At 40.2% G+C, this 13,145-nt stretch overlaps 1 pseudogene; it reads left to right on the top strand.

The window, feature by feature from the left end:
• Nucleotides 1-2,027: 2,027 nt before the first annotated feature.
• Nucleotides 2,028-2,163, top strand: LOC129406921 (U2 spliceosomal RNA; annotated as a pseudogene).
• Nucleotides 2,164-13,145: the final 10,982 nt, after the last annotated feature.

The raw sequence follows: 13,145 nt of genomic DNA, 5'->3' as shown, positions 1-13,145 counted from the left end.
AAGGGAATTCTAAAGACAACCAATCACAGATAATCAGATATTAACAAATAAAGCAAACTCTTAAAGCCAAACAATGCTTTTTCTCTGTGCATTTCCTCTAGCTCTTTTCTTTGGAGCCCTAATAATCATTTATGATTTGGTACTCCTAGACTAGAATCAAGTTTTGCTCAAATTCTTAAAGCTTTTTAGCGTGCCCTGATGTCCAGTGGTGGTGAGATGATTTGAAACTCTGTTGTGTGTACTATAACAATAATCTGAGTCATGGCTAACAAAAAGTGTGACCTGACAAGGAAAGAAAATTCTCCTGGAAAAAAGAATTTTTAACATTTCCCACCTTCATTCAGGTCTGGCTTGATTTTGGATTAGAAAATTCATGCTTTGACTCCAAAATTAAGTGTGTGTTTTGGGTCTGGAGTAATAGCACAGCGGGTAGGGCGTTTGCCTTGCACCACGGCCGACCTGGGTTCAAACCCCAGCATCCCATATGGTCCCCTGAGCACCGCCAGGAGTAATTCCTGAGTGCATGAGCCAGGAGTAACCCCTGTGCATCGCCAGGTTGTGGCCCAAAAACCAAAAAAAAAAAAAAAAAACCAGTGTGTTTTGACTGCCTCTGGTGCCAAATAAGCTCATTAACTAGCCATGATCCAGAGACTCATAAAATAAATCTCAAAAGAGATCAACAAGTTGAAGAGATACATCCAGACCCCATACTGGGCTCTGTTATCTGCAGCATTCAAAGTCACCATCCAGGCAAAAATTTAACTCCAGCTGTATCATCCCATTCAAAATTTTTGAATTCCTGAATGCCAGACCACATTCACGACTGCATAGCATCTCAAATTCTACACCACTAATAAACTAGGAGCAGTACATCACATTGAAGGGGATGTGAAGTAGAAAGCAACCAATCTAGAATAAGAAAATATAAACACACAAGGCTTAATCTGTAACAACTGGCACTAATTAGTAATATGTAGATTATAATAAAAATACTTATAATAGACATAAATGTACATAAATGTCTATTATAAGTATATTTATATATATGTCTATTTATTCTATATATACCAGGCAGCATGTCAAATGCTTTTGGCCACCTGTAAACTCCTAGAGGTAGATATGATGCTTATCTTTGCAGATCCTAAGAGAGAGAATTACTTAGCCTATGGGGAAACTAGACAGGTTTCTTGTTTGTTTGCTTGTTTGTCTGTTTTTAATCTTATTCTCTTTCTTAGTCTGCTGTGGATTTTGACCTGGATTTCCAAGAAAGCTTTTCTCCCCAGCTGTGTGGCCTCAAATAAGTTACTTAATTTCTTTGGATATCACCTCTAGATATCAGTTTCTACATTTGTAAAAACAGTATTAAAAACATCTTTCTTGCAGTGAGATGAGGATTCAGGAAGTGTCACTATTTTAAAATCTCCACAAATTTGTAAATTAGGCTAAAGGTGATTTTTTGAAAAACAAAGACATTTTTTTTTTTTTGTTTTAACAATTTTATTTATTTTTTTTTTTGAATTTTATTGAATTTTATTGAATCACCATGTGGAGGGTTACATAGTTCTCAGGGTTATGTCGGTTATACAGTTCTCAAACACCCTTCACTTCACCAGTGCCCATCTTCCATCACCAACCCCCCCAGTATACCTGCCGCCCCCTCCCACCTCCCCAGTCCCATCCCTTGCACATGATATGTTTCACTTCGTTTACGCCTTATTTCGATTACATTCCATGTTTCAACACACAATTCACTACCGTTGTTGGGGTTTCCCCCAAAAAAGAAAAGCAGTCCTATTGCCAAGGAGGCATTTGATAGTTCTCCATTGCTAAGAATATAGAGATATTAAGTCCCGCTGTTTGTTACATAGTTTTTCTTTTTCCCCCTTGCCCCGCGCCACCGAGTTCACGCCTGTTTTAGTAATCGCCACGCTGCCTGACAAGGGAAAAAAAAAAAAAACCGAAAAGGATGGTTATTTCCCGTCATCAGCAGGCGTGGGGCTCTGGCTTAGTTGATAGACTTGTAGAGTATCGCTTCTCGGCCTTTTGGCTAAGATCAAGTGTAGTATCTGTTCTTATCAGAAAAACAAAGACATTTTTATCATCTAAAATAAGGGATTCACCAGTCTCCGGGGACCCAGGGCTCATGCCCATGAGCCACATCTTGCTGGTGCCTGATAATTTTGTCATCAGCCACTATCCAGATAACACAGCTGCTTCTCCCAAAAGGGAGCATAACATGAGGCCCCCGTAACCACGCCACCAGACTCCACACCAGGCTGTTTCACACAGGGTGCCCCAGAGGGGGGCGGGTGAGAACCCTTCCCACCCCAAGGCATCCAGCCCCAGCAGCCAGAAACCTCCACACCCCAACCACCGCCAAGCTCAAAGTCGCTTCCCATCAGGCTAGCCTCACATATGAGCAAACATACTCCTGGACCACAAAAGCAGCTGCACTACACATCATAAAACACTCCCTACCCATTCTCCATAATTACCACACCACATTTGATGGGGTTCAGATAGTAGGCAACAAATCATAGAGGGAAATATATATATATATATATATATATATATACATATATATCACTATCACTGTCATCTCATTGCTCATCAATTTGCTCAAGCGGGCACCAGTAAGGCCTCCATTGTGAGACTTACTGTTACTGTTTTTGGCATATCGAATATGCCATGGGTAGCTTGCAAGGCTCTGCCATGGGGGCGAGCATATATATATATATATATATATATACATATATATGCATATATACATATTTTTAGATATATATACCAAAGCTCACATCACCCAAACTTTAACAACATGTTAGTGATATCCTACAGAATGTCTTAATGGCTCCTGCCAAAATAGAACAATCCTCACACTGTTTCCTATATGGACCCTTTTTTGTAAGCATGTTCAGCAGTTCTACAACAGACAATACAAAATATATTATTTTGGTTGTGTTTTGGGACAGGGATTGGGGTCTGGGATGGAAACATCCCTCATTCGGTGGTGGGAAGGTATAAATGGTGGTGGGATTGGTGTTTGAATATTGAATGTAATCAAACATTGTGAACTAACTTATAAAATTTTAAAAATTAAAAAAAATGTAATGTGGTATTCATGCCCAATTCAATCAGCTTAATCAATGCCTGAATAAATAGCAGTGCTCCTACACTATAAAAATAAATAAATAAAATATTAAATAAAATAAAACAAGGGATTCAGCCAAGCAGGTAATGTAAATTACAGATGACCCATTGGGTAAGGGAACTAGATTCTCATTTAACTCAGAAAACAGGAACCCAGACAAAAAGAAGTCTCACATTTCTTTAGTATTTAGCGAAGAAACATTCTGAGTTCATTTCCCTAAAATATCAAGTTTATAAAATTTGGCTAGTCCTAAAAAATGAATTGAATGTGAAGATCATAAAGCAAGGTACACCTTCAACCACAAATTTCATAGTTGCTAGCTTTACTTCCTCAAGAAAATGTGTTGAGTACCATCTTGAGAGATTGAGAGCCTCTTTTCATTTGACAATGGTGAATTTCTCTGTGCTGAGATCTGAAAATAGATCCTCTGCAAAGAGAAAGGGCAATGGGACTTATTTTATCACTCAACTCCTGCCACTAACTTTCACCAGATGTGTTCTGATGTAGACGTTAAGGCGGACTTCTCATTTAACAAGGTACAGAAATTATTTTATGAATAATCTATGTTGTAGCAATTTAGGTTCAGTAGTTTTCAGGTGTAATCTCAAGTGTGGTTTTAAGCAAGGCTCCCACATAAAACTTTTATGTTAGTACAGAAAACTTGTATGAGAAGTACAGCACTTAGGGGGAAAAGTGCACTATTAATTATTCATTCCTTAAATAAGGTTAAGAGTGGATGTGAAATGTAATATTAATCCCCAGGATGATACTTAAGCTTTGTATCATTCACCTGCAATTTGATGGGTATCATGGAATCTGCCAGGGAATGATGGGCAGCGTGGACACTTCTAGGGAATTTAGAAAATTGGAAACAAAATTTGAATTTAGAACTCCAGGCAAGAAAGTTGAAAGAGGGAAATTAAAGACCGTGGGCTAGGGTGTTTGGCAAATTAACATTTATTTCATGCTAAGCACTTTACAATTTTTCTCATTTAGTCCTCACAGAATAGCAAAGAGATAAGCATCATTAGCGTCCATTTCACATTTAAGCAAACTAAAGCTCAAAGAGGTTAAAAACTTGCTCCAATTGTCACAGCTTGTGACCATGTAGCAACTTAAGATTGAAAGCCGCCCATCCCCAGAAATTTAGCTAAAGTATGATTTTGGCATTTTTTTTTTATATTCTAACCTTGGCTTACTAACATTTTATCTCAAACCCTTTAAATATTAATTCGCATAGAAAGCCGAATATAGTGACTTCCAACTCAGTGGACAATCAATAACCATGAGTTATAACAATGTGTCTGAATATGAACAAATAGAATCCTACGTCATCCTTTTTGTTTGTTGGTTTCTTTTTGGTGCTATGCCTGGCTCTGTGCTCAGGGATCACTCCTGGTGAGGCTCCGGAGATTACATGGGATACCAGGGATCAGACCTCAGTTGACTGTGTGCATGGCAAGCCCTTTACCCACTATACCATCCCTCCAGCCCCCATATTCCATCCTTAACTTTAGAGAAATCCAGTATTTCTGCTTTAATGACTTATATGCTTGGAGACAACAGACATTCTTTGCTTAAGGCTAAGAAAAAACTCTGGAAATCACAAAATTTTAACCTAATATTGTCGAAGCCCAGACATGTAATTTGATCATTTCAAGTCAAGCTAACAGTCATTCTGTCTATTTTACTGAAAAGACCAGTTGAATAACAAGTTCAGTATGTTTTTGAGGACTGATGACAATGAAAGAGGACAATAAATAAAAAAAAATCCTGTGAGTTTATAGAACACAAAATGCATGTATACATTTTCATACACTATCTAAATGTTAGTATTAACTAGTGGTACCAAGAGTTAAATCATGTTATTTAATAATGCTTTTTTATCCTTACATTTTATTTCCTCCTTCCCTTTTCCTTTCCCCTTACATTATGAAGATTATTTTCTAGAAAATACCAGAGCAGAATCCCTTTCCTTTTTTAGTTTTCAAATTTCCATTTATCAAAGAAATATCAAAGTTCTTAGAAGTGATGTAGCAGTTCCGTAGGGAAGACCCACTCCCTCAAGGCAAAGGTGATGCATTTCCTGGAAAATAATACTATCAATAACCTTGGAGTTACAAAAAGCCAACATTGCAGAAAACAGGAACTAAGACCTGATAAGACTTTCACCTGAGAAGACTGGGCTTTTCCCCCACCACCCAAATCTCTGAAAGATTCTCCAGCAGGGAAAAAGAAAGGCCAGGGATTTCAAAGAAGACCATCACCACTCCTAGTCCTACCCCACTTGGCAACCTCCCTAGCAACGGACTTATACCTAGGTAGAAGCCTTATGTGGGGTAGATGGAAAGGGTGCGGGGGGAGAGGTTGGAAAAACCCTATAAAAGCCACCTTGATCAAAGAAAGGGTGCACATAGGCTGCCTGAGCCCATGTGCTGCTTGAGCCCACATGGCTGAGCACATGTGACAATGAGCACACGAGGTGCCTGCATCTCTCGAGGTGTGTATTTTCTTACCTAAGACTGGGGTGTGTTTAGGGACTCTCTCTGCCCTTGGAGAAGCGCTGGTTCTCTCTTGAGCATGTACTCCCACTTTCTCTCCTTCCTCCCTTTCAGAAACCTCCAAATACAGCCTGTTTTACTTCATTGCTTTGTCAACTCCTGAAATTCTTTGGTGTGAGGTTAGAGAAGAACCCAAACCCCTGGGTCTGGGGTGGCAGAGGAAGATGGGGAGAAAGTGATGTCTTTCTCCTCCCTACCTCACCCGTGGGGCCCGCAAGCACCAGAAGCCCCCATGACTGACTTGAATAACCTATCAAATGATTGGGCCATTCATGACACTAAACCATTGGTTGAATTTATATGTCTGCGACATCCTCAAAATCAAAGAGAAATATTATTCTCAGAAGTAAAGGCCCTGTGTTTATGAGCAACAGGAGATTCAAACACAGCCCAGGTTTTTGAAAGATGCTACAGCTTTAGCTAATTCGCGGGGATAAGAGGAACCAATGTTAATGTACTTAATGATCTCAAAACCAGTACAGAGACCAAAATGCCAAGGTTTTTGTCATCTCAGATTTGAGAAAATGTAACCAAGGGGACATATGTGCACAGCCAGGCGTGATCCCTGCACACAGAACCAGGAGTCCCGAGCACAACTCCCTTTTAAAACTTGGTCACTCATGACATGGGTAGATGAATGTGGAGAATATGCAGTGACTTCTTTCCTGATTCATTTTGGCCTGCCACCCTTTACCCATGGCAAGTGTTCCCTTGTAATAAAGTGTTTTAGCAAGTTCAGCACACATGTCCCCTTCCTTACATTCTTTCTTGGAGGTTAGACAAAGAACCACCTTTGAATTTCCGGCCATTTTCCCTGCCTACAACATTACTACTCATTAAATATTTAATGCTAGGTATGTGGCTAGAGCATTAAAGAAGGATGACATTTAATTCTCACAGAAACATAAAGCAGCAGTGATATTATACTCAGTTCTATTAAGTGGCAGATTTGTAGCCAAAAGGGACTGATGTCAAGATCAGTCAAGACCCCTGATCTTCATTATTACATGAAAAAAAGAAAAAAGAAAGAGGAAAAAAAAAAACAACAGAACTCAACCAACACCATGAATTACTATTCAAGAGTTAGACTCTCTCACAGGACCTTGGAAAGGCCCATGCATAACTTTACAATAAACCTCTTTTGGTCTCAAAAATATTTAATTGAGAGGCCAGAACACCAGATCTAAGTTTTGATTAGCTTTAAAGTCCAACTCCAGTGACACATCCGGGCCTACAGGGAGGATGAGGAGACGCAGGCTGTTGACGCGGATGTCACCACCGGCTGCCATACAGTTGGGGGAGTCAGGGTTGAGTAGAGTATAATTTATAATTCCAAATGCAGCAAAAACAATCAGAGGCAGACCAGATCTCACCAGCCTGCTCTGTGTGACATGAGAACATGTGGAGGAATGAAGTGTTCATAATTATGAATAGCGATTCCATTACCATAACTACATTATTCATGGCTTCAAATGGAAATGCTGTCTTGAAATTCCACGCTACTGACTTTTTTTTCCCCTTTCTTTCTCATTTTTAACAGCAATGATTTCTCTTGCTCATTGTTTAACCTCTCAACAAAGCTTCAAAATATCAGGGCGGGAGGGGGTGGTTCTTCTGTGTGCATCTTTAAATATGACACATTGGGTTGGTCATGAACGACAGGTATCATGAAAAGAGCTCTTGGAGCAAGGATGGAGGTGGAGTGGGAGGAACTATCAGGCAATTAGTATCTCCAGTCCACTGAGAAGCAAGGAAATGGGCCACTGATTACAGCTCTCAAGTGCTCTCTCACCCCCTGGATGCCAGGGCAAGAACGGGTCAGCAGAAATTCTGTCTGTCAACAGTTTCATCTCTTTGTCTGGATTGTACTTTCAACTTCTTGACTTTAAAAGAACTTAGTGGAAGTCCTACCTCAAAAGCCTGGATTTGGTTGTTTGTTTTTTGTTTGCTTGCTTTTTAGGGAAGGACAAGAAATCAAAATAAACACAATTTTTTTTGTTTTTTACACACAAATTCATAAAAACTAAACTAAAATAAAATAAAGGAAGGGAAAAAGGGAGAAAGGAAGTCAGGCAGACCGACTTCTCTCTGTGTTCTCCTTAAAGTGAATCTGTAACAGAACATTTGCAACCTTTACTTCCTTTCACTTGAAAAATAGCAATGGTAAGAACAAAATAAGGTGTAGGGGCTGGAGCAATAGCACAGCAGGTAGGGAATTTGCCTGGCACACAGCCGACTCGGGATCAATTCTTCCATCCCTCTCGAAGAGCCCGGCAAGCTACGGAGCTTATCCCGCCCGCACAACAGAGCCTGGCTATTTGATATGCCAAAAACAGTAATAAGTCTCACAATGGAGACATTACTGGTGCCCGCTCGAGCAAATTGATGAACAAGGAGACAACAACAGTGCTACAGTGCTAAGGTGGGAATGATTTTGCCCATTAATACAGGGTACTTATCCTACCCAACCTACACATGACCAGGTAATACAAATAAAAGGAAGAGAAGCTTTTCAAAGGAAAAAGCAGAAAGAGAGAGGGTCTCAGGTTCGGCTTTTTCTTCAGAAGAATTGGATGAAGGAAAGAACTGTTATTTAAAACATCCCCAGGTCATGGCAGGCCCACTTTCCTGACTAGCTGAGCAATCAGAAGTATGTCTATCTCTACTATAATGCAGGTAGGGGCAAAATCAATCTTGTAGGGAAATGATTAAACTAAAATGAAACCAGTAAAAGCATGCCCTCGGGGCCCAACACTGAGGAAATGCTCGATACATCATTAGTGATTATCGCAAAAATAATTATGAATATAAAAACATATACGCATAGGCAGTGATGAAAGATAAACCGAGGGATATTAAAATGTTTGAGAGTTTATTTGTGCAAACATTGACTTAAATTAAATGACCCTGAGATGGGAAAATGGCCAGTGCGTGACGTACAAACGACCTGAGTTGTAAAGTTATATAAAAGCGAGTTAACTTCTTGACTCAAAGTAAAGTAACAACTAGTTCTCTTATGCAGACATCGCAATTTCTTTGAAATTACTACCATTTCCTTTTGTGAACGGTAGGATGTCTTGTCAAAGAAAACATTAATATGCAATGGATGATGACTATGAGGTGAGAACAACAAAGACTGAGACTCAGTATACTGATTGGAGCCAAAAGTCTTAGGACAAAATTCCAGGGAAAACTTGCAGCTTATTATGGTACATTCGCATAATAAAAATCATACCGACCTGTACATGACAGTTTACAATTGTCATGACAATCCCTCTAACTGACCGAGTACCATCAGACTCTGAGTTGTAGGCTGACTCCAAGAACTTCTGTCCTGGAGTCCTTTTTGCTTTTTGGATCACACCTCAGTGGTTACTCCTGGCTCTGCATTGAAGAATTACTCCTGGTGGTGCTCGGGGGATTGAACCCTGGTCTGCTGCATGCAAGGTGAAGGCCCTACCTGCTGTTCTATTGCTCTGCCCCCCTAGAGTCCTCTTTCCTTCCTGGAAAATGGTGAATGTTCCACCCCTGCTTCATTCACCCTGTCCCTTTGCCTACCTACACTAGACATTTGGCTACAAACAGAGCTACTCTACTTTGAAAGCATGTCAACACTTTTAAGAGTCTTACATTTTACATTTTGTAAGTTGTCTTGAATGTTTTCACGGTGGTGCTGACCACAGTGAATGTGGTGCATACCATTCTTTAGTAGCTCTTTTCTGTTCCTTATTTCTCTGACTGGACTGGAGCAATAGCACAGTGATAGGGCGTTCACCTTTCACGTGGGCGACCCATGTTCGATTCCTCTGCCCCTCTTTGAGAGCCCAGAAAGCTACCAAGAGTATTGTGCCCGCTTGGCAGAGCCTGGCAAGCTACCTGTTGCATATTGGATATGCCAAAAACAGTAACAATAAGTCTCACAATGAGAGACGTTACTGGTGCCTGCTCGAACAAATTGATGAGCAATGGGAATGACAGTGACAGTGACTGATTTCTCTGACTCATGTTTGGATTCTTTCCTGCGTGGGTGGATCCAAGAGAACTGCACCCAGATGGGGGCCTAACAACCATGGTCCTGACTAGATACTTCTGGCATCAGCCCCCAAAGAGAGAATGATTAGGGGTACTCCAGAGACAGGAACCAAGGGGGAGGTTTTTCTAGGGCAGAACTTCCTGGAGCAAAGCAAGGGAATAATTTGCTTGTGTATGGCTCACGTGGCTGCTTTCTGAGGAATGCTTATTTGGCTATGACCGACTGATTTTAAGTCTGAACTTCTTAATCTTGAGGTGAGCATTTCACTTGGGTTTGACTGGCTTTAATCTTCCATTTGCTTATATAGGCTGCCCAGGCATTGGAACCACCCAGCCCAGAGCAAGAGAGAAGCGTTGTGTTACGTGGAAATTAGGAGACACTGTATCTTACTGTGTAAGCACAGCAAGGCATGACCTGTGGGTTTTGCTTTTGTGTTGAACCAGAGCGAGTTGCATCCAGGGCTTACTCCTGGCTCTGCGCTGGGAGATCACCCCTGAGCAAGGCCTTATGGGGTGCCAGCTAACAAACTCACATTGACTATGTGCAAGGCAAATATCTTACCTGGTATACTCTCTCTCTCTCTCTCTCTCTCTGAATCCCTGACCTACTCATTTATTGTTAGCCGGGGTGCTTGCCAGCGTCACACTCCTTTTTATGGTACTGACGTCTACCTGGCAGGAATGAAGCTACATGATGCTAATAAAACCATGAATCCACACAGTAGAGCTGATAGGATGAATTTCAGGCCACAGGTCCTGCAGGGATTTTTACCTGTGACTTATGCTTACAAGGCGGGCTTTCTAAGCAAAATCTATTTCTCAACCTATTAACCCAAGTAACCACTTACTCTGAACTTCCTCCCCCAGCACAAAACTTCCTCAACCTACCATTGCTGATCACCTCTTGGATCCATACTTCTTGAGCTAAGGAGAGGCTTAAAGTGTTTAGCATATCTATAAAGATCACCTCCTTAAGGAGTCAGGGAGAGCCCACAAAACCTGGGGACTGGGTAAACACAGAAGTCAATTAAAGTCAATGTGTCACAAGTGGTAAAGGTCAAGCCTTCTGGGTTTACAATGGTCTGGGTAAGGGCTGTTCTAAATCTATGTAAGATAAATGATTGTTTAGGAAAAAAGGCTTTATTTTAAATTTTAACTCCCAAACAGCCCACAAACACTCGTAGTGGTTCCCTTAATGGCTATTCTTGGCCTGGATCATTTCCCCAACACTGTACCATTACTTTAAAGAATAAAATCTTGTCTATTCCCTAGTTCATAAATTCTTGGTCACAGTCAAGTTAAAGAAACAGAGGCAGGGTCTGACTGCATTTACCTGTAATTAATGTAACGACTTCCTTATTTATAGATGGCAAGTTAGGTAGATAGCAGTATAGAGAGATCGATCAGAGTATTTTAATTGTGAAAATAATCCAGTTATATTCAGAACTGGAAAGAATAAGATAACAAATTTCCATTCACCACCATCCAGTTTTAGCAGTTTACTTACTCATTGCAAATCAAGTTGATCTATCCTCTCAACTTCTCTATTGGATTATATTTTTGAAACTAATTTCAAGCATAATCATTTTTACCTTAATATTTTTAATGCTTAAAGTCCATCATGAATCATTTAAGCTGTTTTTCTCAAAATCAGTCATTGTCCAATTTTCTCTAGTTTTCTCTCTCTCTGTGTTGCTTAAATTAAGAAGCAAACAAAAGTCTGCATTGCTTTATCATGCCTATGGCTGCCTAGGTTTCTTCAGTCTCTATTTTAGCTAAGTTCCATCCCCTACCCCCACCATCGCGCATATACATACCCATAAATATCTGGTATTACTGTTGAAATATCTAAATCTTTGTATTGAGATTTAATACAAGAGTAGATAGAACCAGTGGCTTGATGATAGTAGGTAGATATCTGAGATATAAGTTGTGACATATATTTCCATCGGAAGGCTAATCATCACTTTCTCTATGTTTTCTGATATTAATAACAATTCATCACCTTCATCTATTTTTTTTTTATTTTATAAAGGATTTTACACCTTTCATGACCAACTTAGAATACTAAGCCTAGAGAATGGGGCTCCTGGAAAGAAAGGACCATGGATACAGTCACATGAACTTGGGATGATGAAGATACAGATGAGAAAACATCTACACACCACAAGTGATGGTCCCCATGAGTAGAGGCATATGAAACAATTTCCATTGTGTTAGTAAGTGTTGTCCTGCAAGTTGGAATTCCTGCAAAGCTATGAATTGTGGAGAGCCTCCACAGGAACGTGCTTCGTAAACAACACCTGTTTCTTGTTAATTGCACCGTGCTTCCAAAATAACTCCTAATAAGGAAACAGGATGTCCTGTCACGCCCACAAGGTATAACTAGCCTATCAGCTGCAGACACTTGGGCGTAAACAAGCAGTGAGAGGTATATAAGGAGGGAAGCTGCCTAGCTAGGGGGTTCCTCCGGATTCCTCCAGGCTCCTCCTCGTTTCTCCTCTTTCCCGTTTCCAATGATGAGAAGGTCTCTGAATAAATCGCTCCAAGAAGAATCTCCGGGTTACGTGTTATTTTACAATGAATAAATTAACTGCATTTTTTTTTAAGATAATGGTTGTTTTCAACCCAACAATGGGCAAAATGGAAAGCCTCATAAACTCAGGGTTTTCAAGTAACCTAAGTTGCCAAGAAATTTCCCATCATCAAAACATTTCTTTTTGGAAGGATAAACATCTTATCTTTCATATATATATATATATATATATATATACATCATTATATATAGATTGATGCTAAAAGTCTTTTTTTTTTCTTTTTGAAAAATGAGAAGCACGAAGACTATAGAAAATGTAAAATCTAAAGCTTATGTTATTTTCCGGGATGTGGGGGAGATGGTGGCAAGATTGGGCAACTCCCAGCTATACTTGCAACATAGTCTTGGTTCTGTAGTCAGGGATCATTCCTGGTGGTCCTGGGTTTCATATGCAGTGCAAGGGATTGAACAGGTGTTGGTTACATGTAACGTAGGCCCCATATCCGAAAATAGTTGTTGCTATTATTTCTACTATTATTATTACGACAATAACACTATCTATTGCAACTTTCAAGATGTCACCCACAGGCCTGAGAAATAATGCATGTGCTAAGCCTTGCGTGCCGCTGACCCCTTGGACCCCGACACTGCAGAGTTCCCAGAGCATTGCCAGGAAACAGCCCTGAGCACAGAGTCGGGAGTAGCCCAACCCCGCAGAAAGCAAAGGCCGTTCACCCAAAGGTACCAATAACTCAGTTTCCTTCCATCATTTCTCATGCCAGTAAGTGAATACCTATTTTTGAAAGATTTAACTTGGTTCACAAGAATAAAAAGATAGATTTATCCACATTGTTTCTTTGACCTT

The sequence above is a fragment of the Sorex araneus genome, chromosome 8 (genome assembly GCF_027595985.1).
Source record: "Sorex araneus isolate mSorAra2 chromosome 8, mSorAra2.pri, whole genome shotgun sequence".
Classification (NCBI taxonomy): Eukaryota; Metazoa; Chordata; class Mammalia; order Eulipotyphla; family Soricidae; genus Sorex; species Sorex araneus.
This window is presented reverse-complemented; position numbering and strand designations above follow the sequence as displayed.